Source organism: Cervus elaphus, chromosome 10 (assembly GCF_910594005.1).
Source record: "Cervus elaphus chromosome 10, mCerEla1.1, whole genome shotgun sequence".
Classification (NCBI taxonomy): Eukaryota; Metazoa; Chordata; class Mammalia; order Artiodactyla; family Cervidae; genus Cervus; species Cervus elaphus.
The window spans coordinates 19,201,111-19,223,221 of record NC_057824.1 but is presented as its reverse complement, the minus strand read 5'-3'; the positions used below and the strand labels follow the sequence as shown (position 1 = coordinate 19,223,221).

The window sequence follows — 22,111 nt, the reverse complement described above, 5'->3', positions numbered from 1 at the left end:
ATTCTTAAATTCCTGGAAGCCATAAAAAGAAAAATTTAGGTTAAAAGGAAAAAGTATATGAGTCTTACCAATGCTTGCTTCATACTCAGAAATAAGAAAGGCGTGAGTCTTGGCCAATGTCTTCTCTATCTCCTGGGAGTGACCCAGGTAAAACCACAAGTGGACTCACACTCTCAGAGAGAGAGAGAGAACACTGACAAGCTGGTCAAGTTGACCAGGGAAGAAAGAGACACTCCAGGTACTTCTCTGAGCAGAGCACCGCTTCCTCCAAATCAAGAAGACCTGACAGCCAACTGGCAGCTGGGCATCCCACGCACCTGCTGCCATCTGTCCAAACCTCCTGTCCTCCAGCTTCCCCGTCTGCCCCTGCAAGGGAGTCCAAACCTAAAACCATTCACTCCCAGCAGGGATGCACTTGAATACCGATGTCTGCCAAGAACATAGTTTCTCAGTGGTCCCCTCGGATCCTCTCACCTTGCTCAGAAGATAAGACATCCACCCTGGAGGTCAGATGGAGAGCAAGAAGCATCATGGAGCCCCCTTGCCTCCCCCTCCAAATGGACTCTCCATCTCGGGCAGCTTCAGGAAGTCAGACGACCCTGGAAGGATCTCCAAAGCCGACAACCCTGCAGTCAGGTCTCTGCCACGGAGACTTCCTAGTCGGGAGGCACTCTGAGTTGCAGAGCATTTCTTATAGGGTTTTAAGTGTTATTACTTTAAAGAATGACTGGTATAAAGCAGTTCCTAAAGGAAATGCTTCGGGGGAGAGAAAAGCATTGTCAAAATTAGAATAAGTTATTGGGAAGAAGGGAAACTAGCTTGTACTGAATTCCTACCTGGAGCGGCATACTTTACACATGCTGCCTCTCTCAATTCTCACAGTAATCCTACAACAGAAGAACTCCATTTTGACTGTCTCCACTGCAGATGGAGAAAATGAGGTCCAAGAGGATAATAATATCCTCCAGGGCACAGTGTTAAGTGGCAGAGAAGGAAACCAAGCAAAGATTCTATCTCAGTCCCCAACCCACGTCCATTCTTGTGATCCCAACACGGGGTGTGCATTCACTTCTCAAGTTCTCGTCAGTGTTTAAGGAAACTCGTTAAAGTTGTTCAAGGGTAATGAAACCTCATGGTTAAAAACCTGGGCTTCAGAGTCAGGCAGCCAGGGCAAGTTACTGAGCCTCTGGAAGCCTCTATTTCCTCATTTGTGAAATGGAGAGAACTTCCAAGATGGTCCCCAGTGACCCCCACCTCCAGGTATCCACATCCTCATATAATCCCCTCCACTTGAGTGTGGGCTGAACTCACTCATTTGCTTGCTTTAATTATAATGAAATTATTCTAATTTCATTCCTAATGAAAGGAATAAAGCAGAGACAATGAGATGTCACATCCAAGGTTAGGTTACAAAAATCTGCCCTTCTGTCTCGAGCGCCCTCTCTCATTAATGGAAGTTAGTACCCTATGAGCTTCCCTTTGGAGGGGGGCCCATGTGTCAAGGAACTAATCTCTCCAGCCAACAGTCAGCGAAGACCTGAGGCTCTACCAGCCTCCTGAGTGAGTTTAGAAATGGTTCCTGCCCAGCAAAGCTTCAATAGGACTGCACTCCTGGTTGACAACTTGATTGCAGTCTGCAAGAGATCTTCAAACAGAGGCCTCTGCAAAGTCACTGCACAACTTGTGACCCACAGAATCCATGAGATGATAAATGTTTGTTGTTTTAAGCTGCAAAGTTTGGGGGTAATTTGTTACATGGTGCTAGATAACTAATACATTCATCCATATTTGTATTCACTCGACATGCCTATGCTTTATCAGCAGATCCGAAGGCGAAATGCAGCTCTGATCCTGTCTGTAGCATTATGAAAGACAAATTGGCATATCCAGAAGTAGTGAGGTACACTGTATTTCACACTTCAATACATGGAGTCTGACAGCCAAGACAGTCATACAGACAGGAAGCTGTGGGTCTACAGGATGAGATCTGAAGGGTGTGGAAACCAGAGACAATTGGATCTGAAAGAGCCTTAGAAATTAAAGCAACTCCAGTGTGTTATAGGTGGGGATGGAGGGTGGGGTTAGGGGACATGCCTTATAGGATTAGTTAAGCAAGGCTTCCCCTAGGGGCCTCTGGAGCCAGGCTTGGGAGGAGTGATGAACAGTGTTCACACATCAGTGAAACCATCGAGTACATCCTGATGGACTGACGATGCCTGCCAGGAGCATCTGGTGGCATGTACGTCAGGCTTGCCACTCCTGCTATTGGTGCTTCCAGAATGATTCCAGAGAAAATGCGACTATACCCCACCCTAGGAGCCCCCAAGTCATGAAAGATGATGAGAATATCTGCATCAATCCCCCCTAGCCCAGCATCATGCTTTGTAAAACATTTTATGTACTCTCCTACGCAGGGCCACAGACATGAAGGCTCTTGCTGGGGTTAGAGCTTGGTGGCACTGATGTGTGACCCACTTCTTTGGCTGTGACAGATGATGGGCTATAACTGCCCTGTGGTCACTTCTCAGAGAAAATTCAAAAGCAAGGGGTTGGAAAAGGTTCTTCTAACCCACAAGCTGCTCAGAGTCTCAGAAGAACAATGGTTCTCATCTTTCACTTGCCATCAGGACCTCGAGATGACTCCCTGTCCCGGAGCCCACTCGGCCCAAAGATGGCTCCTTCTCGCTCCCGGGAACAGTTGTTTGCTGTTTGCCAGAGGTGGCTCAGCAGATAAAGAATCTGCCTGCAATGCAGGAGACCCAGGAGACACAGGTTCAATCCCTGGGTGGGGAAGATCCCCTGGAGAAGGAAATGGCAACCCACTCCAGTATTCCTGCCTTATGGATGGAGGAGCCTGGTGGGCTACAGCCATGGGGTTGCAAAGAACTGGACACGACTGACCAGCTAAGCAGCTGCAGAGGTCTCTGGAAGGTGACTTCAGGCCAGGGTGGCCTGCTCTGTGCACAACCGTGGCAGGCTAAGAAGCAGGAATAGCACCGGCACCCCACATACTCTGCCCTGTGCCCTTGGCAGGCATCCTGAATTGATCAAGACATTGTGTTTTAATGAACCTTGTCATGGTCTCTGAGTCCACAAACACACAGCACTTCCAGCCCTGTCTGCAGTCCACCGACGTTAGCGCGAAAATCAGATTTGAATCAAAGTCTGCTTTGTCTTCCTTCCTGGCTCACTCGCTGAGTTTTGCAATGAGCCGCCCTGGCTCTCTTTCCTCCACAGGCTTCACCTGTGAAAAGTCGTACCTCACCACCCAACCCTGGTTGGGCTCCAAGAGGCAGGAGAATCGGCCAAACACATATCTATCCCTCTTCTCCTCAGCCCAGGAAGTAAACTCTCTGTTTCTAAGTGTGGCGTGGAGCATTTGAGACTCCTTCAACCTGCAGGGGCACCAGGCACAGGAGAGCCATCCGTGCTCGCAGCCTGAGAAGTGATAAGGTCCAAGCTGCCCAGCCTCGGACACTTCAACGTCCACCTGGGCCACGAGTCTTACAGGGGCCAGGCCTCCGAAAGAGATGGGAGAAGGCATTGTGACGGAACGCGCTGTCCCGTGGGCCTGTCATGTGACTCACCATAGTGAGAGCTGTGAGTGTAGGCTCCTACCTGGGGCGGGCACCCCTATGGTCACGACCTAAGAGGACAGCTCTTATGGGTTGAAATGTGCCCCCTCCAAAATTCACAGGTCGAAGTCCTGGCCTCCTGAACCTCAGAACGTGACTGCACTCGGAGAGACAGTCTTCAGAGAGGTAATCAGGTAAAATGAGGTCACATGGGGAGCCTAATCAGCATGACTGGGGTCCCAATAAGATGAGATTATGACACACACACAGGGGGACGACCGTGTGAGGACATGGAGAAGACAGGGGCCCCAGGAGAAAACGACCCTGTGACACCTCGATCTCGGACTTCCAGCCTAGCTTCTGTTGCTGCAGGCACCCGGGCTGTGATGAATTCGTCATTCGTTACGCAGCCTGAACACAGTAATCCAAAGACTGACCGGAAATTTCAGCCTAAGGAAGTACACAGTCTCTTCCTTTTCCAAGACACAGCAACTGGCCGTGATCGAGAAGAAAGACACACAGCTGGGTGATAATCGAATCCTTGAGAGTTGAGAACGTGTTTCCATGGCAGTCGTCGTATGGAACAGTGGAGAGATTCAAGCCAGCGTGTGTGGTTATCAGCTCTAAGCTCACTGCGGAGCTGGGGAAGGATGCTTAGTTTAAGACTCCCATCCAGCTTTAAAGGGCACCGGTGTAATGAGGGAGCCAAGAGGAGTCAACAGGGTAAGTACTCCCAGTGCAACAGGAACCGCAAACCACGTCCTCCACTCCCAACAGTGAGAGTCTCTGAGTGCTTTTAGACTTAATATACTGGTGTGGGGGTGCTTCCCAGGTGGTGCTAGTGGTAAAGAACCCACCTGCCAATGCAGGAGACGTAAGAGACACAGGTTCGATCCCTGAGTCCAGAAGATCCCCTGGAGGAGAGCATGGCAACCCACTGCAGTATTCTTGTCTGGAGAATCCCATGTGCAGAGGAGCCTGGAGGGCTACAGTTCAGGGTTGCAAAGAGCTGGACACGACTGAGTGACTTAGCATGCGCGCACACATACTTGTGTAGGGAAGCAGGCTCTCAAACTCAATGATAAGGTTACGCATACGGCCACAACCACCACGAAGGGTACTTTTGCAATTTCTATGGAAGTTTAAAATGCTCTGATTGGGACTTCCCTGGTGAACCAGTGGCTAAGACTCCATACTCCCAATGCAAGGGACCCAGGTTCCATCCCTGGTTGGGGACCTAGATCCCACATGCCACAACTAAAAGTTCGCATGCACAAAAAAAAAAAAAAAAAATGCCGAATACCACAACTAAGACCCGAAACAGCCAAGTAAAAAAGTTTTTCTAAATAAATAAAATGCTCTGACCTTTAACCGAGCCATTCCACCATCAGGGATATAGTCTATACACAGATTTCTCTACAAATTTCAACAAGATGTATACACAGTGATGTTCACTGAAATATTGTTTCTAAGGACAAATCCGTGGAAACAGCCTACCTGTCAAGATCAAACAAATCATGACACAGACACAAGGTGACATCTCACGGAGCCATCGAGAAGAAAGGAATAGACCTGATGGTGCTGGTTAAAAAGAGCTCCAAAATATGAGAAAAAACCATCAAGTCTGAAAGAGTGTGTTCTGTGTGAGTACTCTGGTATCAGTGTTAAAGGCTGATGTACACATTCACAGACGCACACTCACACACACATTCACACTCACACACACACGTTTTGCGACCCTATGGACTACAGACCGCCAGGCTCCTCTGTCCATGGAATTCTCCAGGCAAGAGTACTGGAGCTGGTAGCCATTCCCTTCTCCAGGGGATCTTCCCAACCCAGGAAGGGATTGGACCCAGGGATCAAACCGGAGTCTCCTGCATCAAACCCAGAGTGGTACAGACATACACACACCCATACAGGCATAGCTTTCAATGACCTTTCTAAAAGGAATTCCAGAGATGCTGGGAAGTAGGACAGGCTGGAATAGGGTGGCCAGGAGATGAGGCAGTTCATACCTTTCTGTCTCCCGTGAATTGTCTAACCAAGTACATTTATAAAGTCAGCAGGAGTTATCTAGGTGATGGGATCACAGGACATTTTTTTGTTTTCTCCTTTGTACTTGTGTTTTGGGGAGACAATGCTGCGGGTGTGGTTTTTTTTTAACCTATACATGATGCACAGAGGAGTGAGGAATTTCCAGATGTGTAACAGGTAGGTATGTGCTTTTCATCTCAACCTTCCTGGAACCTCAGAGGGAGATTAGCAGGAAATACCCCATGGGCTTCAGCCTGTGGACAAACGCTTCAATACACATCATTAGCAATTCCACAGAGCACAGCAGGGATTTCTTTTGTGCTTCTCCCTTGAAAGGAAACCAGATCACAGGTTGCTCTGTGAATCCGAGACAGCTCCTGTCTCTGGGGAGGGCCCCGCCACCTGAGCATCCGAGTGGCCCAGCATCCCACAGACCCAGTCAGAGGAACCACCTCTGGACTGGAGAGCGCAGGGCTTGTGGACAGGGGTCAAGCTCCTGGGGGCTGAGGTGGAGGATGGGGAGAGGGAAACAGAGAAAGGGAAGGGCCCAGGGTGCTGACGCCAGTCTCTGCCTCCGCATCCGGGCAAAAAGCCTGGTGGGAAAGAAGAGTCAACTGCAGGCTCATAGGATGTTTCAGCAAAGCCAGCTTTCTCTGTCCACCATGAATACAGGTAGCAGGGGTGGAGTGGTTCTAAGGAAATAGTGCCCCACCTGCAGCTTGGCCTCTGGGTGTGGCTTAGGGGGAAGGAGGGTCTTTGGAATCAGAGTCCAGAGCTCAATCTGGCTGTGCGGCCTTAGACAAGTCACTTAACTCCTCTGTGCTTACCGTTGTTCTTCAAGGCAAAGAAGCAACAGAGGCCAACAAGCCAGTCTACTGACAGCACCAAGATGTGACAAGTGCCATAAAGGAAATCAAACGGATGCTGTGACCTCAAGGAGGCTCTCTGAAAAGATGGCATTTAAACTGTGACTCCATTTATATGAAGTGAAATAAGCCATGTCTTGCCCATTGTATGAGCTAGGGCTTCACGAGGGAACAAACGGTACACTTGAGTTAGGATCGGTTGAGAGGAATTTAATAAAAGGTCTGTTTATGAAGGTGGAGGTGGGGGGTAGGGCAGCCACAAGAGATACAGTGCCCTGGGGCTGATAACAGTGCGGTTTCAGGCTCTTCCCCGCCGCCGCCCCCCCACCCCCACCATCTCTGAGCCTGAACACAGACCAGGCTCATTTAGGAATGCAACAGTCCATGGCCGGGGGGCGGGGGGGCAGGGTCTGTAAATGCCCTGCCCTCTCCTCCCTCCTCCCATAACCTGCTGTGGCTCCCTATTGCCCAAACCCAATCAGAAAACAGTGGGCAGGAGAGCCTGGTGCTGTGGTCTATGCAGGGAAGGATCCCAGGACATGGAGAGGGTAGAGAAGAGCAGTGGGTGGATCTGGCGAGAGAAGCAGATGCTCTCCATCCATCCATCCATCCATCCTTTTGGCACATCTGAGTTGGGCTGGCACCTCCGAGTTCACTGGCACTCCTAATCCTGCACGCATAAAGCCAGTGAGAATTACCTTGTGTATGTCATATGCATGTCTGTTTAACTTTAAACGCTCAGTGATTTGCTACAGACACACTTCATGCAAGGGGCTCTTGCTGTCTAGAGCTTTAGATGTTCCAGGTAATCGATGATGCTGCAGCTCTGACTCCAAATTAAATAACTGCGCATTTATTACCCATTACTGGAAGGCACACCGGGAACACTACAGCCAGAGGCCCGCAGCCCCATAAGTGCTCACAGCCTTCCCTCTCTCTGTTGGTTCACTCGGATGAGACAGTGTAGAGACCATCTCACTTTTTAGAAATCAAACTCCCTCTTGCCAATCTAACCTAAATGGGGATGAAGAATACCGAGGCTCTGAAATGACTCCACCGAGCCGAGCCTCCAGGGAGGAGATAACATCTGGCTGTGGAATTTCGGTTCTGTGGGTTGTGGATTCCTTCCTTCCTTTCTACTGAGCCACTGAAGCAGAAAGAAGGGGTCGCCTGCAAGTCCACTTGCAGCCTGGCTCCCCCCGGATGTGCAGTGAGAAGAACGGGATCTACATTTGGGTTGGGTGAGCTGATGGCCCTTCCATCACATCCCTTCTGCCTGACTGGACGGACGGAAAACTTCATCCTAATGGGTAGGGCCAGAAATTCCCTTCAGGGACAAGACTCATTGTTTTGCATCCCTAGCGAGCCCTTTCTGCAATCAGAAAGCTGGTGAAGCACCCACCAGAGGAACCATAAGGAATCCATCCAGAGGAACAGGCCCATCGTCAGAGGGGAGAGTTAGGTACCAAGGTGCACCCCAGCTCCTCCATGTGGAGCTTGCAATTAAGGAGAGCAAGAAGGCAGTGCCTGGGATCAAAAACAATCTAGAGAAAATCAGAACTAACTCCTTGAGCTGTCCCATCCCTACTCAGCATCTTGTAGATTAAGAGAAACAGTCAGTGCAATTACTTCAATCACTTATGCAAAGTAAGACCGACTCCCAAATTGGAAGTGACAGTCTGGGCCACCTGGTTAGTGAGGGCGGGCTGTCCCCGGGCGGGGGTGCTGTGCTTTCTTCCTCTTCGTTCTTTGGGTCTTTGCTTGGTCGGGAGATGATCATAAATAAAATCACTGCTCCTTTGCCAGCACCACCATCATCATCAAATACACCAAAGTTAAAACATCCAGGGGAACTTTTCAGTTCCCCTGTAATGCGCTCCAGGGACCACAGAGAAGCAAGCATCTAGTATCCACATGCTAAGAGATATTTCTCAAAAAAGTTGTATGGTCATAGCATATTATAAGCATATTAAAGGTGCTGAGAAGCCCTGCAGTGAAGATATCAAATTGGCTTTGTTCCCCAAAGCTTTGACCACCACCAGTTTTAGAAAATTGCTTTGGGCACTTAACATCATGAACACCCCACAGAACAAATGTGGGGAACATGGCTTGATGTTAGTAGTCTCCAACCTTGGTTGTACATCAGAAGTTTTCAGAGATCCTAATACCTGACTCCCATCTCAGAGTAGATGAGCTACCAACGCCGATGGCGGCCAACATGTCAATCAACCTGACCCTGCCATTCTGCTTGAGACCACACCTAGCACTTCATCACCATCCCCCGAACAGAACCATCCAAAACACTAAGAGGAAATGGACATGGTGCTGAACTGTTCACGAGGTGACAGGAAGGGGAAATGTGGCACATAAGGGTGCAAAACTTCCCAACAATTCCCTTTAAAAAAAAAAAACCTTTGATCTTTCCCCAAAGTTTTTTTCCAAATGGCAGCTGCTTTGTTCTCTTTTCCCTTCTCCCATTGTTCTCCCCACTGGATAGTCTCTAAAAGCCTCTATTATCCAATTCCCTTTGAATCTAAGTTTATATGATTCACTCAAGAATAACAGTAGCAGTCTGTTCTTACTCAAATCGCCCCCCCAGGGGTCTTGCCCCCCAATCCAAAATAGCTTATCAAAGTGTATTTTCCAAATCTGCATCCACAAAAACATCCTTTACAAAGAGTTCAACATGAACTTTTACAGCTAGGTGGAGAGGAAGACATTTCTATAAGACTAACTGGGGGGACTGGACTGAGAAAGATGAACCAGGAAGGTTGCATGAAGAGGTGAGATTCCAGCCACCTTGAAGCAAGGATTCATGCAGAGGCAAACAGGAAGAACCTGGAGCGTAAGGGCAGGGCCTGCACAAATCTCATCATCTGAGAAAGGAGCTGAGGGAGCAGGGAGGAGGAAGAGAGGAGGGAGGTAGTGAAAGGTTTGTGTTGTGATAGATTGAAGGGCTTCAATGGAACCAATGATAATACCAAGCAAGTACCTTGCCCTCGCCATGTGCCAGACACCGTTCTAAACACTCCATTTATCTTGCTTTGCTTAAACCCCACAACGACCCAGTGGTGTGGGCACTGTTTTCCCAGTGAGTCAGCAGCTAGGCTGAGATTTGAGTCAAGGCACTTGTCTTCAGGGGCCATTTGCTTAACCACTGCATTAAAGAGTAATGAGCTAGAGCACCGATAAAAAACCAAGCCAATTAAGCAGCCAGAGTGACAGGGTTCTGGAGCAGCCCCGACTCTTGCTGTCACAGACAGGCGCTCGGACCAGGAGCCTCAGCATCACCTGGGAGCTGGTAAGAAATGCATCATCTCAGGCCTCCCTCCAGATGTACCAGGTCGGGTTCTGCATCTTAACCAGAGCCCCCTGGGGTTTCCCCAACACGTGAAAGTGTGGGTGATGCTGGTCTGGAAGTCGGGGGTCAGTATGGTCAGTCTAATTGGAGAAGGGGCACTGTGGATGGAAACAGAGCAGGTAAGAGCCCCCACGAGCTGCTGGGTATAAATACATTTCCACAGCCACATACAGCAGCTGGCAGCTGGCAGCTGTGACAGTGAGCAAGACGGGCGTGGCTAAGAGCTAGAACCAGACCCAGGTACTGATGGCTCCACAGCCCTCGGAGATGCGTGACCTCAGGCAAGCTAGGAAATGCCGGAGGCTCACTTTCACTGTTTAAATCGGAGGTGAAGGACAGTTTCTTGTGGGCTCGTCCAGAAGATTAGGTGAGAAACTCTATGCCTGGTGCTCAGCACCGTGCCCTGTACATATTAACCCCTCTGCAGGCATTATCTGTTGCTATGACCACATCAACACGATAACTTACGGGCATTAAGCTAGTTCTAAAGTCTCAATTACAGGGGCAATGCCTGGGAACACGGAAGAGGGTGCAGAGAAATGCAAGGTGCAGGTGAGCTCCTTGTCCTCATTGTGCCTGGATGGAGTTCAAAGCTGCCATTTCATTCTCGACTTTGACTATTAGAGAACCGAGGGTTACAGCCTCCTTTCCAAAGAAGCAAGAGGCGACCAATGTGTAGAATTAATAACAAGATGCCTACCTTCCAAATCAGCAGGTAAGATAAAAACAAATCGAATGGAATCTGCAGTGCCAAGAGAGAGAAAATAAATGAAATGGCAAGAAAAGTTCTTTTTAAGGAACAACTTTTTAAATGACAGGTGGTCAAACATACATAATGGCAAATAGACTGAAGGTGAACTCCTCAATTAAAAGATGAAGATTTTCAGATGGGGAGCATAAACAAGATCTATCCATAGACTATTTCCAAGAGACATCTGCATTTCCAAGAGGAAATTTAAAAAGAGTAACAATGAAAAGATGTGCCCAGGCCTTTGGGAACCAAAGACAGATGGAAAGCAACACTGATTTTAGAAAAAAACCCAAGGCAGAAGGCATTACCCAAGCTCAAGATAGTCATTGTATATTAATAAAAACTTCTATCTATAACCAGCGCTAGTTAGTAAATTCCCCTTGGAAGTCAAAGAACATGGACTCAAAGTATATGAAACACAAACCATGGCCATTACCAAGAGAAATCAACAGAAATATGGTAGTGTGGGAAACTTGAACCGACCCATCTCAGGTTAACAAAAAAAGGATCCAAGGCCTTTATTATAAAATTTATAAGCTTTGTCAGATATAGACCACAACTTTATAAGTGTCCAAAAGAGTATCTCAGGAAAATTTAGCCAGACTTGCCCATTTATCAATCCATTCACCCACTCTCACCCAACCACCCACCCGCCCAAACATCTACCCATTCACCCTCCCACCCAAACATCCACCCACCCATACATACATACATACATACATTCACCCACCCACCCACCCAAATACTCATTTACCCACTCATTTACCCATCTATTCATTCACCTACCCTCCCATTCATTCATCCATCCATCCATCCACTGATCCATCCACCCACCCACCCACCCAATGTGCATTGAAAATCTACTCCATACCAGGTACTACACAAAGTGCTGCAGCTCCAATGGAATAAAAAGGTATGGTCCCTGCTATTAGGAATCTTACAGACCTTCTCCAAGCACAAAGAAAGGTAAGTAGACAAAGTTATTAAAAACAGAGGCGTGAAGATAAACAATGGGGTGTGACTGAGTGTAACAGAAATAATAAGGTGTCAGCAAAGGTCTCAGGTTTTCATTCAACAAGACATGTGAAGACAAGTGAGAAAGACATGGTTCTTGACCAAGCTTATATTTTAGTAAGTGAGTTGAGTAAATAAACATGAGCACAAGAAAAGAATATTATTCCGGATAACTCAGAGTACCAGGAAGGAGGTAAAACGGAACAATAGGATAGGACGTGGGTGGGGCAGGAAAGATGCTGATTCTTTGGCCAGTCCTCAGAGGCTCCTTAAAGGAGATGGGATTGGATGTGAGAGCCTCCAAGGTCAGAAAGGTGCCTGGGAGCCAGCCCTGGTCAGGGTGCCTGGACATTATTCTTAGAACCACGGGATGCCTCTGGATCTGCCTGGGTACTTTGAGCGGGTAATTCCATATGGTTCTGTGGGGCCCAGAAGACACCTCGGGTTCCCTGGGGAACCAGACACCTTTCGAAGCCAGAGCTACCTATGCTGGCAGGCTTGCAGCATCCACAGAGGCTCAGATGGTAAATCCTGCTCTAATTACACTGATAATTATGAACCGACACTTGCTGAGCTGGAAAGAGCATTCCTCCTGTTAGGAGATGATCTCTGGGAAGCCAGCCCGAGCCACTCAAACAGGGAGGATGCCGTGAATTTACAAACGGCTGAGGAAAGGAGGTGAGATGGGGGCAGCGGAACCACCCTGAGAGGTAAGTGAGGAGCCTAGACGCTGGGAAGGAGACTCGCTGCCGGCTCTCAAGGCAGCATCAGAAGGCACGAACACCACAGTTGGTCGAACCCGCATTTAATCCGCATCCTGCCTCCAGAGAGCTGGGTGGTCTGGGATGGTAATTTCCCTCTCTGGGTGTGAGGCTCCCCACCTGCAAGTGGGTTTACTGATAACATTTCTCGCGGGAGTCCACCTGGCACACAGAGGGTCTGAAAAATGCCAGACCCTTCCCTCTGGGATGTCCCGCACTCTTGGTCGGAAGCTCTGGAGGGAGGAGGAAGGAAAGCAGGATAAAAGGAAGGGAGCTGCCAACCGCAGGGGGTTATTATGCTCCCTGGTGATGCTGCAAGGGAGTTAAAGAACCCGTGATAATAAGATTCTCGCCCTGCGTTCCCCGTGACGGAGAACAACAGAGACACAGGAACAGAGCATCCATCAGAACTCACAGAGAGAAGGCAGGCGAAGGCAGGTGATCAAAGGAATAAATCCACTGCAATCTGAAAAACAGCCTGCCTGCTTTCATCCATCTGGGAAGTGATGCAAGGACTCACACTCTGGCCAAGAACACACTTTTTTCTATCCAGACCACCCCGAGCACGGCCATGGGTGTGGCAGGTTTCCAGAACAGACCCCTCGGGGCTCATCAATCTTCTCCGTGGCCTGGCCATGTCTCCCAGCTCCTTGGCCCCCACTCTGAGCTAAGCTTTGAGAAATATGCCACTGCCAAGGAGATTTATCCATTTTAAAAGGTCAGAGAATGACTGCCATTGAAACGTGTGCACAGAGCAGGTGTAAATATGCCCCGGCTCCCACTCGTGCTTTATCACACTCAGGAGAGGAAACCTGGTGGGAGTTACCTTCCAGGCAGAGCATTTAACTGCTTGGTGCCTCGGGTGCCAGGGACTCCCTGGGGCAAGACCTACCTGCCCTTGCCACCTTTATCACCCTCTTCCCCCTCTCACCTGAGAAGCATCCCTCGCCAGCTTCCTGGGCTGCCTGCAGTGCTGGGGACCTAGAGCCTCCCTGTGCAGTTTTGTGCAGCATCCCGCTGCAGGGAGAAGGATGAACAACTACACACACAGAATAGGGACCACACCCCAGTTACTGCCAGAGTATTGAGAAGGCAGGGCACAAAGTCAGTTAAAAAACAACCACCTTGACCGTAGATACCAGATCATCTGTCTTGCAATATGCCCCCTCTTGGTTTTACCAGCAAAAGAGAAGAATGGAATGTCTTCCTCCCTGCCCTGCCCCCACATAGGAATTCTCATTTTCTCACAACCAACTTAGAAGTTCTCACCATCTCAAGATGTTCCAAAGACTATGTGGGTCCAGGAAAGCCCAAACTGTAGTGGGTTTTTTTAAAAATCACCACGTGCCTGTGTGCAAGCTCAGTCGCTCCAGTTGTGTCCGACTCTTTGCAACCCCATGGACTGTAGCCCATTAGGCTCCTCTGTCTATGGGATTCTCCAGGCAAGAATACTGGAGGGTGTTTGCCATGTCCTCCTCCAGGGGATCTTCCCAATCCAGGGACTGAATCCATGTCTCCCGCAGCTCCTGCATTGAAGGTGGTTTCTTTACCACTGAGCCACTGGGAAAGCCCCCAAATCTCCATGCCTATGTGGAAAATGCCTAAAGGAGTCTGGAGAAACCTGCGGACACAGCTGGGAGAAGCCAGGCTGCAGAGATGCACGACTTGCATTCAAATTCTATCTCTGTCACTTACAAGCTGTGTGACTGTAGGCAAATTACTTCACCTCTCTGGGCTTCCAAACCCCACCTCCAGTAGGAAAAGAGGGATGAAGAGATTTAGTCTGTATAGGTGCTGTCTGGAGACTGAGACTAATTCAAGTAGTAGCACAGAGCTCACAGCTGATACCCAAAGAATTGTTATTATTTTGTCAAGTTGACTCTGTCAGCCCTGAGAGACAGAGAGAAAGAGATTGAGTACCCGGGTCAAACAACCTATCAACCAATCAAGTGACCGCTTGATCAAGTGGCCCAGCAACTGCAGAGTCTCCAAAGTTTAGAGGTCAAGATGCCACATGGACCGAAAGAGAGTGGCCAGGAATGACACAACAGTCCTTCAAGGTGACAGGAGCCTGCGTGCCCTCCACTCTTCTTCCACCCCAGTTTTCCCCGGGGCAGTGCCCAGAACAGGACGTGTTACATGGGGCTGACACCCCCAAATGCAGGACAGATGGTGGTAGGAGACAAGGGCCGAAGAGCCAGCCTGCCAGGATTCAAATCCTAGCAAACACCGGCGACCTTGCCAAGACTCTTTCCTCTTGTTATGGATGAGAAAGTTCTCCAAGAAGTTAAACAAAGTTGAATACAATTATTCGAAAAGTTAAACACAGAATTGCCACATGACCATGCAAATCCACTGCTAGGTACATGCCCAAAAGAAATGGAAACAGGTGTCCAAACAAATACTTGTACACACATGTTCAGAGAAGCAATATTTACCACAGCCAAAAGGTAGAAAAAAATCCCAGATATCCACCAACAGACAAATGTATAAACAAACGTGGTCCATCCGTGCAATGGAACATTATCCATCCATAAAAGGGGTGAAGGGCTGACATGGCCACCATGTGGACAAATCTCGTAAACAAGATGCTCAGTGGAAGAAATCAGTCAAAGAGGCCATACACAGTTGGTTCTGTTTATATGAAATGTCCAGAACAGGCAAATCCAGAGAGAGAGAGAGAGAAAGCAGATTGGTGGTTACTTAGGGCTTGGGTGGAGGGGGAAAGGGAAATGGGTGTGAATGGGGTCATCTTTTGGGGTGATGAGATGGAAGGTGAACAACAATATACCCAATGCCACGAAATTATCCACTTTAAAATGGATATTATTATATTATATGGACCTCATATCAATAAATTGCTTCCCCCCAAACCCCCCCCACAGTTCCTCAGATTCTTCTCCTAGTAACTGGCAGCTGACAGCAGGAGCCCGGGGAACATTGCTTCAAATGATAGTGATGCTGGGAGGTGGGGAGGGGGGCTGGAGCACAGAGTCCACTCTAATCACTACTCAGACAACAGGTATCACTGGTTCAGCCTCGCCATGAAGCCTCTTCCGCCACTTACAGCATCTCCAGTCCACTCAAGGGCCAGCCACACCCTCTCTCCAATCCCATCAAAGGGGACATTTACATGAGTAATAAAAAGTTGCCGCCTTGACACTGATCTCAGAGAAAGGAAAAAAAAAATCCTTACATTCGTATTAATTTTCCTTCCCAGGTTTTAACTGAAGAGACGAAACAGCATCACCAGGGAAATAAAACCTGCCTTTGTCTGTCTGAGGGCCATGTGGCTTCATTAGAAATTACATTAGTTCCTCATTAAGCAACAATAATAATGTAGAGTTGGAATCAATAAAAAAAAAAATGCTTTGCCCCAAGGTATAGATCCGTTTGGTTCAATTATATTCTTACAAGGCCAAGCTGGTGGCTCCAACGCTAATAAAAATGTGGCAGGGGTAATGCCAGAAGACTGAGGGAAGGGCAAGATTCCTGACAATTATTCTCACTGTTCCTAAAGAGAAGCCACCTAACCACCCACCTAGAGCGCATACATCAAGGGCGCACGTACGCTTCATCTCACCAGCCTTCCCTGATCGTCAGTACTAACTATTCTCTGGAAGGGTTGAATTGTGCTGTAGGTGATTAGAGATGTCTGCCTTGGGCATGGGATTGGACATCTGCGCCTGGTAACAAGGTTAAAAAAAATGATAGGCTACGAGCCTGGCGATGCCCACCCTTCTCCTTAGCCACGCCCACTGCATGGCTGGGCTGGGTTTGCACAGTAATAGAAAACAAGAGACGTGCTGACCTCTTTCCTTTCCACCAGACTTAACAGCAATGCTAAGTCAGGACAAAATGAGTACTTACCTGACCCTCGACCAGGCTATATGGCAGGGACGGTAGATCCTGCATAAAAAAGACAAAGACAAGAAACGTTGTTTTGCATTGAAAACAACTGCTTTTCCTCTGTTTTTCTTTTTTAAGATTTTTTGATATGGAACATCTTTAAAGTCTTTACTGAATTTGTCACCGTATTGCTTCTGTTTTATGTTTTGGTGTTTTGGCCCTGAGGCATGTGGGGCCATTAGCTCCCTGACCAGGGATTGAACCCTCCCCCCCTTGCACTGGAAGGCAAAGTCTTAATCCCTGGACCACCAGGGAGGTCCCTCCTTTGTTTTTCTCTTAGACAAAATAACTACGTTCCTTGGAAAGAAATATTGGGTTGATTCATTCCAAAGACACTGATTTGGTGCCTAACACATGCCAGGTGCCATTGTCGGCCCCGTGTTTTTCACACTAAACAAGATGACAGGTCCCCCACCAGGTGGGAGAGAGGAAGAAGGACACAGCAAATAAGGTAATAAATTACCAAAAATGAAGATAATGTGAGATAGTGAAGAGTCCAACAATGGTTAAAAAAAAATGGGATGGAGAATGACAGGTGCTGTTTTATGCTGAGGGTCAGAGAGGGTTGAGAGTCAGACGGCAAGAAGGAGCTGGACGCATCTGGAGCAGGTACTTTCAGTGCAGGAACATCGGGTACAAAGGCCCTGGGGCAGGCAGGAGTGGACACGGGCAGGAAGGCTGGAGTCTCTGGGGACAGTCAGACATCAGAGAAGCGGGCAGGGGCCAGATCTCGTCTGGCCTTGAAGGTCAACACATGGAATTTGGTCTTTTTCTAAGCAAGTTCAGAAGCCACCAGAAGACTGTAAGCACATTTTCACAGAAGGAAAAGCCACGCCCTACTTGGGAGCCCCAGCGTGTCCCCATGCTGTTGACTGACTCACGTACATGCTCCACTGTTCTCAGAATGCTGGGCCAGCTCCCAGCACAGGAAGGGTCCCGGCTGGGATGAAAGGGAAAAGCCGAGTTGCAGGGACACTTCGTGAAACGCAAACCCCAGGGCCAGCCTGCCCCCGAGCCCAGGACATCACTGTCCATGCCAAGTAAACCTCTCCCCTCCGCTCTCTCTCTCTGCCCTCGACTTGTGTTTCCACCATATTTCCTATTGGTTGAGATGGTTTCTCACCAAAAAGGAGAGAAGACACCACCTGCCCCCCTCTTCCCCACCTTAAATCCAGATCAAGCCCACTCATCACATGCCTGTGACCTCCACCAGCACTTCAGACTCACGGAAGAGAAACAGGAGAACCCCTTTCCTGGACTCTGCTGGACAAAAGAAAATGCCCTGGCACTGGCTCGTCCCAATCCCCAGGCTTCAGGCCCAACAAGTGTGGGGAGCTTAACCAAGCCAGTACCTTAAGGACAAAGAGAGGGGATGTTCAGCCCAAGGTCTGGGGCACAGCAGAGCTCTCCTCACAGCCACTGAGAAGATAACATTCCACTGTGACCTCCCAGCCACCCCCGCTGAACTCCAGGCTCTCCGCCTACTTCACTGGGTGGAGAGATTAAATGAGATACCACACACCCAGTCCACAGACGGCACTCATCAAAGACCCCAGTATCAACAGCTGTTATCAGCCTGGACCAGCATTTTTTGCCATAAGCATCTTTGCCACAAGCATTTTCACACAAACATTTTCGCTGCAAAGCTAATTGACCATGAGGCAATTAGCTGTAAAAGGTAAAATAACAAAAAAGTAAAGAGGGATGTTAAAAATGAAACAAGAAAAACGAGTAACAAAAATTTTAAGACTTTATTGTGAAATACAAAATACTTGCACACATGTATAAAATGCATGTAGATATATACAATGGAATATTATTCAGCCATAAAAAGGAACACACAATGTCATGTGTACCGACATGGATGGACCTAGAGCTTATCATACTGAGTGAAGTAAGTCAGACAGAGAAAGACAAATATCATATGATATCACTTACATATGGGATCTAAAAAAATTGGTACAAATGAACATATCTACAAAACAGAAATAGAGTCATAGATGTGGAATGTAACAAGCTTATAGTTACCAAGAGGGAAAGGGGCAGGGAGAGGGATAAATTGGGAGGCTGGACTGGAATATACACGCAACACTACGTACACTATATATAAAATAGATAAAGAGAACGCCATTCAGTACTCTGTAACAACCCATGTGGGAAAAGAATCTGAAAAAGAGTGGATATATGTATAACTGAATCACTTTGCTAATACAGCAGAAACTAACACGTCATAAATCAACCATACGCTAAAAAACTAATTGAAAAAAATAAAACAAAATGCATGCAGATTCACAGCAATACTGGACAAACAACTGAGCGTGATCAGGTTCAGACCCCAGGATTTATTGTTATTCAGTTGCTAAGTTTGCTCAAACTCATGTCCATTGAGTCAGTGATGCCATGCAACCATCTCATCCTCTGTCATCCCATTCTCTTCCAGCTCTCAATCTTTCCCAGCATCAGGGTCTTTTCCAATGAGTCGGCTCTTCGCACCAGGTGGCCAGAGTATTGGAGCTTCAGCTTCAGCATCAGTACTCCACTGAATATTCAGGGTTTGTCAAAATGAAAACCCTTTGGCAGTTGTTAGTTTCTGAGTGTTGGTCATCTCGGTTTGCCATGATGCATATTGGAAAAGGTCAGTTTTCATTCCAATCCCAAAGAAAGGCAATGCCAAAGAATGCTCAAACTACCGCACAATCACACTCATCTCACAGGCTAGTAAAGTAATGCTCAAAAATTCTCCAAGCCAGGCTTCAGCAATACGTGAACTGTGAACTTCCAGATGTTCAAGCTGGTTTTAGAAAAGGCAGAGGAACAAGAGATCAAATTGCCAACATCCGCTGGATCATTGAAAAAGCAAGAGAGTTCCAGAAAAACATCTATTTCTGCTTTATTGACTACGCCAAAGCCTTTGACTGTGTGGATCACAATAAACTGTGGAAAATTCTGAAAGAGATGGGAATACCAGACCACTTGACCTGCCTCTTGAGAAATCTGTATGCAGGTCAGGAAGCAACAGTTAGAACTGGATATGGAACAACAGACTGGTTCCAAATAGGAAAAGGAGTACATCAAGGCTGTATATTGTCACCCTGCTTATTTAACTTATATGCAGAGTACATCATATAATGCTGGGCTGGAAGAAGATTGGAATCAAACTGGAATCAAGATTGCCAGGAGAAATACCAATAACCTCAGATATATAGAGGACACCACTCTCATGGCAGAAAGCAAAGAGGAACTAAAAAGCCTCTTGATGAAAGTGAAGGAGGAGAGTGAAGAAGTTGGCTTAGATAACTAAGATCATGGCATCTGGTCCCATCACTTCATGGGAAATAGATGGGGAAACAGTGGAAACAGCGTCAGACTTTATTTTTTGGGCTCCAAAATCACTGCAGATGGTGATTGCAGTCATGAAATTAAAAGACACTTACTCCTTGGAAGGAAAGTTAAGACCAACCTAGGCAGCATATTAAAAAGCAGAGACATTACTTTGCCAGCAAAGGTCCGCCTAGTCAAGGCTATGGTTTTTCCAATGGTCATGCATGGATGTGAGAGTTGGACTGTGAAGAAGGCTGAGCACTGAAGAATTGATGCTTTTGCACTGTGGTGTTGGAGAAGACTCTTGAGAGTCCCTTGGACTGCAAGGAGATCCAACCAGTCCATCCTAAAGGAGAGAAGTCCTGGGTGTTCACTGGAAGGACTGATGCTGAAGCTGAAACTCCAATACTTTGACCACCTCATGCAAAGAGTTGACTCATTGGAAAAGACCCTAATGCTGGGAGGGATTGGGGGCAGGAGGAGAAGGGGACGAAGGAGGATGAGATGGCTGGATGGCATCACCGACTCAATGGACATGAGTTTGAGTAGACTCTGGGAGTTGGTGATGGACAGGGAGGTCTGGCGTGCTGCGATTCATGGGGTCGCAAAGAGTCAGACACGACTGAGCAACTGAACTGAACTGAACTGAACTGATGCATATTGGAGTGTGTATCCATTCCCTTCTCCAGGGGATCTTCCTGACCTAGGGATTGAACCCAGGTTTCTTGCATTGAAGGAAGATTCTTTACTGGTTACCAAGAAAGCCCAAACGCCAGGATGCATGCTTGTAACAAGCTATGTGTCACTGCTGTTTCTTCTTGGCTGACTGACATGTGTCCACTGGTGAACATTCCAAAGTTCTACTGGAAACATGGGTTTAACTCTGTCCTTCAAATTACAAAAGGATTTGCAAACTAGTGCTACCATTTTCTAGTATAATATGTGATTTGGCTTTGCATTATCTCACACTTTCAGTAAGTTTCATCTAACAAGTATTTTCTATCATGTTGATGTACATATCTGTTACCATTCACTGTTTTAAGACAACCACATCTACACATCACTGTTTAGACCACCATGAGGGCTGAGATTGATGAAAGACAAAAATGGGAGACCTGCATCAATGGAGAAATGAAACCAACTGTTAACCAGTTATTTTATCCTTTATGGCCAAATTTCCCTACAGCCAACTAGTTATGGGTGAAAATGTTTGCAGCAAAGGTGCTTACAGCAAAGAAGCTTTAGGACAAAAATACCCAGAACTTGGACTAGTATTTATTATCACTGTTGGTCAAGTTCACACACCACAGATTAACAGTGAACATGGGGGAGGACCAGTCAGCACAGATCATCCACATAAAAAGAAATCTTTGGGGACATGACAGAACTAGAGCTACAGTTTGGAAGCAGGTAACTCATAGAATACATGTTGAGCTGTTTTTCCTATCCCCTCCCAAAGACTGTTAGACCAGGCAGGGCTATGGTGTTTTTCTCTCCCATTTGCAAAGTACAAACAAGGGGGCTCGTCCTGCCTGCCTGTGTAGAAAGGCACAGACAGGGTAAATCGCCTGCTTTCTCCTCCCCCTTCTGTGCCTGGTCCAGGGTGAGGGCTCAGGTGGGTCTCTGACCTCCTCTTACAAGGGAGGCACACAGCGAGAGGGCAGAGGTAAGGTGGAGCCCAGGGTCTGTGTGTAAGGGGGTAAACCAACACAGACCTTTCTCCTGGGGTCTCAGAACCAAGCCCCGTGCCTACTCTGTCCAAGCTCCCTCCCCGTATCTTCAAGCCCTCCTTCTACACCTCCTCCTTCTCTGGGCCCTTCTCTTCCTTACCCCGTCACCTCCGTTAGACACTGTAAAAGCTTGGTTCTCTTTCCTTTTTTCCGTCTGCCCACCAGAACTGTGCGCAATATTGGAGACACAGCGAGAAGCACAAATGGACACGGTCCCCGAGGGCACTTGGAGTCGGGGAGGAGGAGCAGACAGGAATCCGGGAATCACAAACAAGTAAGGCCGCAGCTCGGAAGAAGAGCTCGCAGGGGTTCCCACCTTCTCATTTCCTCCTCAGCACCCACCACCCCCTCCCACCCAAACAGCTTCACTGCACAGCCCAGGACCCTCGTCCCCTCTCACTTCTGTGAGCCTTCCGTACTGAGTCTTAAAGCTCTGTCTGTCTCCTCTCTGACATCCTTTCCCAAAGCCCTTCGTCCTTCGGACTCTGCTTCCTACACCTACCCGGGGAACTCCAGCGTCCTCTAGGACTCGCCTCTGCATCACACAACTCCCCCTCCCTTGGAAGCATTTACGGTCCCACCCAGACCTCAGCCCCCACCTTCTCCAGGACCCAGTGTGCGTGTCTGGTCATGGCTGCCGTCCTGAGCTCCACACCCGACCAACTGGCTGTCCTCTCGCTCTGTCCACACGGGCATCTCACTGACATTTCAACATCACACGGGCCACGCTATGCGCCCCTCGTTTCACCAGCCATGCCTCCTCCACCTCCTGGGTTGGAGAAGCGC

General features: G+C 48.0%; 1 long non-coding RNA gene across 1 annotated transcript in view; it reads right to left on the bottom strand.

Annotated features, from left to right (window-relative positions):
• Window positions 1-7,043: 7,043 nt before the first annotated feature.
• LOC122701370 overlaps window positions 7,044-22,111 on the bottom strand; it is a 204,706-nt gene continuing 189,638 nt past the window's right edge. Inside the window, exons 2-3 of the long non-coding RNA XR_006343057.1 lie at window positions 16,236-16,274; window positions 7,044-7,148 (exon numbers count right to left, since the gene is read on the bottom strand). This is a non-coding gene — a long non-coding RNA (uncharacterized LOC122701370). The remainder of the gene's footprint in view (window positions 7,149-16,235; window positions 16,275-22,111) is intronic.